Source organism: Siphateles boraxobius, unplaced genomic scaffold (assembly GCF_051911475.1).
Source record: "Siphateles boraxobius isolate OS27281-9 unplaced genomic scaffold, OSU_SipBor_1 3, whole genome shotgun sequence".
Lineage (NCBI taxonomy): Eukaryota > Metazoa > Chordata > Actinopteri > Cypriniformes > Leuciscidae > Siphateles > Siphateles boraxobius.
Window position 1 is genome coordinate 11,476,906 of NW_027508919.1, and position 5,925 is coordinate 11,482,830.

A 5,925-nucleotide genomic window follows, 5' to 3' on the forward strand; every position below is an offset into this window, starting at 1 on the left:
CGTACGTCCAGATGCTAACCGTGCGTCGCCGTTTACATCGGGATATTGTATTCCATGTATACAGGAGTAACTCTCTCTGCTCACACATGTAAACGGGTTATTCCTAATGTTTCAGTAACCCGAATAGTGACCTTAACCTGGCCATAACCCGAAAAATTGGCTGCATGTAAACGTAGTCACTGACTCTCTTATGCTACTTACCGGCACTTACCTGCCTTCCGCTGGACCTTCATGCAACCCTTGCCCTCAGAACTCTTCCTCAGTCTTCAGCCATCCGTCTGCATCCGTGCCTGGGATCTTTCACCTGCATCTGCAATAGAGACTCTAGTTAATCATCAGCTAAGTTACCATTCAACTATCATCTGTCTATATACTCACCATATCTCTGACTGCTTCTGCAAAACCTGTAAAATAAACTACTTCACTTACCACCAGTCTGACTCCTGTTCCATCCGTGACATATAATGTGTATTACCACAAAATAACTTTGACAAGTCTGTTGTTTTCTTTCAAAAATCAAAGTTACATTGAGACACTTACAGTGGAAATGAACGGGGACAGTTTTGTAGGAGACTTATGTGTAAAGCTGTTTAAATAATTTTTATTTTTTTTGTTTGTTTCATAAAAAATATATAGTATTGTAATATTTCTTTAAACAGTATCCCATAGATTAAATATAGCTCCTCCTGACCACAGATAACAGACAAACTATAAAACAAGCTGAAAATATTTGAAACACTCAACATTCACCCTCCAAACTGCAAAATTGAGAGGAAAAAATAAGTTGTAGAAAGTTCCAGAGCCAGAGAACTTTACTTCTTCCATTTAAAACAATAATAGACCTCCTAGGTTGAAGGAGGTAAAGTTCTGACCTAATCTGAAACTAGTTGAATAGTTCATTAGGTTTCATATTAGGCAAATTGGGTTTGTTCATCTAATTTTGGAGCTTCAATGAGTAAAACTAACCTTGCCCTATATAGGAATCCGAGTCAATGGCTGTTTCTCAATTCCAAGAATGCAACGAAACTTTTGAAAGAAATGTGCTGCGATCTTGTTACGCAACTGACCATCCCAGCATATTATAAGTAGCGGCTAATGCACAATTAAAACATTTCTTTTATAAATTACAGATATTATTTTCATATAATTTTATAGCTTTTTTTATCGCATGTAGGCCTATTTGTGAAAATCACTAGTCTATGTGTTACCTATGCTTTGTCAATGTAATGATTCTTTTTAACATGCCAATAAAAATAATGCATGCTTTCTATCACTTTATTTTTTATCACAGTTTTTTTATCACTTTATTAAAATTTAGCAAAACAAATAGAAAAACGTTTACTTTAACGACCCGTCATGTATTTGCGAGCTTGCAGCAAGAATCTCTTAAGTGAGAAAGAGAAGTTTAAAGCGTTGTCTGCCTGAAGCGTCTCCTGGGATTTCTAACGGTTCGATTCTCTCAAGTCTGCATTCGATGCATCCTCCATTTCAAGAACACATATTGTACACACTCTGTACTTGTGTTCTTGAGTGCTGGATTTGAACTTTGATGGTTGATGATGACGATGTAGTACGAGAACACAATGACGCAAGATCGATTAAAAACGCATATTGAGAAACGGCCAATGTGACCTTGCAAATCAGAGACAATGAATGACAAACACTTGACAGAGCGCACAGAACCACTGTTGGGGAACAAGCCTGGCGAAGGGGAAAGAATCAGATTTATAATTTCATTAGAGAGACGACGAAAAAAAAAGTTTATCTTGACATATTCCCAGAAAACGGACTGTCATTAAGATAATGGGAATAGAAAGTAAATCATTTCAATCCAATATAGATTCCAGTCATTTGAGGTGAAATGGGGTGTGCAATATGATTCAATAAGTTAGTTTGTGGGTCGTGTCCGTGTAGTAGCATATGTGTGTTATGCATGGAGAGTTCAGGTGCTGAGAAGAGGAGAGGAGGTCACATTGTCCCAATCTAACAGCCATCAGCCTAATGTGCTATGAGACATCATTAAAAACCCATCCTAGAGGCTGTCAATCATACCACTAACGTGAGAACGAGGAAGAGAGAAATAGAGTGGGAAGGAGAGAAGCTTAGGGAATAGAAAAGAGAAAAGGAAAGCAGTTTGAGAAGGTTAGTCTCCTCCCCTTCACTTCCTGAGAAATGTTAGTGTGATGGCTTATGGCTTGAGTGGGCTGATCATCAGTCCATGTGAGAGACTTAAGCCGCCATCAAAGAAACAGACTGTCTTAGTCCTGATCTCTTCACATTTACAGAAAAACACAGTAGATGCTTCTGTTCAGACTCTTACAAAAAATGTACTGCAGTTGTAGCTTGCATAATCAGTGATGGTATCAGATAGGAATATAATGATAGCTGATATATGACGTTGTATAGAATTACTTCTTTATTCATAAAGCATTTAGGGTGCTCCAATAGAATCACACTAGCTGATATAAATTACAACAAAATTAGCCTTTTCTGAAAGAAATAGCAGTGCAGTCACAAGAGAGAAATTTTTACAGAATTGTTTGTTGTCAAGAGTGAAAAAAAAAACTTTTTGTCCATCTATAGAGAATTAAACAGTACGAATTAAACCGTAAAATGTACTCTTGTGATGCATTGTGAATATCAATAGGTCATGTGTTGTTTGTTTGTAGGCTGTTTTTTGTGTTTCCCTCCATTGCGCTTTCTAAAGGTGGTCCTTCACAGAAGTTTTGCTCTCTGTCGTTAAAGTTTATCTGCTATGTAATAAGATTTATTGAGTGTGTAATAAGTGTGTATGTGTGTAAGTGTGTGTTTGTTATGAGCTGATATTGGTCTCATTTCAGCATGGCTGCTAGGAGGTGTCCACACTGTCACCTGTGAATCCCATTAACTTCTTATCATCCAGTGATTAATGTTTGCTTTCAAGCAATACAGGGATGTTGATATCCACGTTATCCGCTAAATCGCACAATATGTTGACATCTTTGACATTCTAATAAACAAAGCAATTACATCTCTGTCAGTCTATGTATTGCTTATGATGGGATCCAAAATGGGGATCGGGTCTGCTCTTCTACTCAAATGGCACATCATAAAGAAGTTTAGAAATATGTGTGTGTGTGTGTGTGCAAGAATGAGGCCAAGAGAAGGATGGAGAGACAGAGACCCTCAGCCATGGACTCTGGCATTTTAAAGGTCAAGAATGACATCATTGATTAGTATCATCTGGGGAACGAGATGCTCCAATGCAAAGACAAGAAAATCTATGACGAATACTTGCGCAATGAAAGCCAAAGAATTTACATAATCTACCGAGCACTCACTTCTAAACCTATTACTGTCAATGTAGATGGATGTGCAAACACTCATGTTTAGTAAGATTAGCTACTGTTATGTTTTAACTGGCGAGGCACAAAAGAGGACTATAATTAGAATGACAATTCCATGAATCACATAGAAATTCTAGAATGGAATTCATTAAATAGGCTATGCAGGTTAGCAGGCCATAATTAGATGTTTTTCAAACTAACTGATAGACTTAGCGCTTAAGACACCTGATCAAAGCTGCTATGTGTTAGGTACTAACTGTTACCGACCTCCCTTTTTTAACAGACATGAAATATTGAATAGTGTAGGAGGAATTAACCCTTGCAGAAAGTGCAATGGTGTTAGACTGGTCAAAATGCTCCTGAAATAATCTATGACTTTGGACAGTACTTTCTTTTTAGGCTTGTTTTATGCAAACTGAAGCTGGTATTGCGTCATACATGATATGAATTGCATCTTGTTATACCTATAAATCATGGATGATGCAATCATAATGATGCTTACATTACTCTGCTGAACAAATTGTCCTATATCAGCTCTAGCAATCCTAAAGCAGGGGTGCAATACTCAGTTCCTGGAAAGCCACAGCCCAGCAGAATTTAGTTCCAACCCTGCTCCAACACACATACCTGTGGTTTAAAAATAAGCCTGAAGGACTTGATGAGCTTTATCAGGTGTGTTTAATTAGGGTTGAAGCTAAACTCTGCAACATGATGAAGAGTTCAAGGTGTTGCCCTGGCCTCCAAATTCCACACATCTCAATCCAATTGGGCATCTGTGAGATGTGCAGGACCAACAAGTTCAATCCACGGCAGCTCAACCTACAGGACTTGAAGGATCTCTGCTAACGTCTTGATGCCAGATACCACAGGACACCTTCAGGGGTCTTGTAGAGCCCATGCATCGCAGGTTGGTGCTGTTTCGGCAGCATTCGGAGGACCAACAGCATATTAGGCTGGTGGTCATAATGTTTTCGCTCATCTGTGTGGTCTAGCATAGGGTGAGAATACATCATGGTTAATTCTTTTCAATGGAATTATGTTGCAGAGATGGAAAGAAACTTTGCTTAGAATGTCTAGTTTAGCTTGCAGTGTATCTGGTCGTCATAACAACTTAAACTGTGTGGGAGTGTAGAGAGCTTTTAACATACTGGAAGGAAGTTTTTGATTTGTTATTTAACTGGAGAAATTGTTCTTGTGGACGCCAAATTACATTTATTGCATATATACCCTGTAATTTGAGAGGTTAATGGAAGAAAGCGCAAGGTAATAGATTATTTGTTATATATACCAAACGTGTAATTGCTTTAAAATAGAAAGATATCCAAAGACCTTAATCTACTTAGTGGGTAAAAGAAATGTCTTGCTGTCTTGCCTTGGAAAAGTGGGCATAACGTTTGAGGGGAAATGGATGAGTTTTACAAAATATGGACTCCTGTTTGCAATTTATAACCACTTAGATATGACATTCAAGATAATTTGTTATTATTTCACTACTAATACATATGGCATTGTATGGCTTAGAGTAAAACACTTTTACTGATTTTGTTCATGTTTATTTTTATTCAGCAAGGATGCATTACATTTATCAAAATTGAACGGAGAGACTTTTACATTGTTACAAAAAAAAATGCTATTTCAAAGATTTACCCTTTTGGTCACACTTTCGATTAGAGTCCAATTCTCACTATTAACTATGGCTCTTGTCTCAATAAACTCCTAATAACTGCTTATTAATAGTTAGTAAGGTAGTTGTTTAGTTTAGGGATTGGGTAGAATTAAGGGATGTATAATATGGTCATGCAGAATAAGGCATTAATACATGCTTTATAAGTACTAAACAGCCAATATCCTAGCAATATGCATGCTAATCAGCAACTAGTTAATAGTGAGAATTGGAACTTTCTTCTGAATTTTTTTGTTTTTTTGTTTGTTATGCATTTAATTGTCAAATATACCTGGGTGGGTGAAGTTTGAGATGTTCTGTGTGTGTTCTGCACTGTTTATTTTTTAATACTACTTGTTTATCTTTCAGTATAGAAAAAATAATAATAATTTGGTACTATACTGTCATTCCTATCATTAAGTTTCATATCTGCTTAAAATAGTTTTGTTAGTATATGCTCCCTCACTGTTAGCCCGAGGAAACCAATAAAAACAGAAGCAAAGTCTTTTCCCAGAGAAGTAGAGAAAGATAACTTCTATTGTGTCTACTTAGAAAAATAAGTATTAGAAGTGTATAACTTTCAAACTGTCTAGGGCAGAGTATGTGTTCACTGTACTCTTATAGTTTCATGAATTTTCTCAGTAGAAACACAGACAAAGTGAGACTCTAACCACAGGAGAGAAAAAGAAAAGCTTTTCCAAGCATGTTTCACTGCACCATACAGATATATACTGCAGAGTTCAGTTGTCTCTCTCTCTCTCTCTCTCTCTCTCTCTCTCTCTCTCTCTCTCTCTCTCTCTCTCTCTCTCTCTCTCTCTCTCTCTCTCTCACACACACACACACACACACAATCTCTCTCTTTCTCTATCTTTCTCTCTCTCTGCAGGGTAAATTAAATTTTTGGAATGAAGGGGTGTGAGAATAGGCCATGCGAGT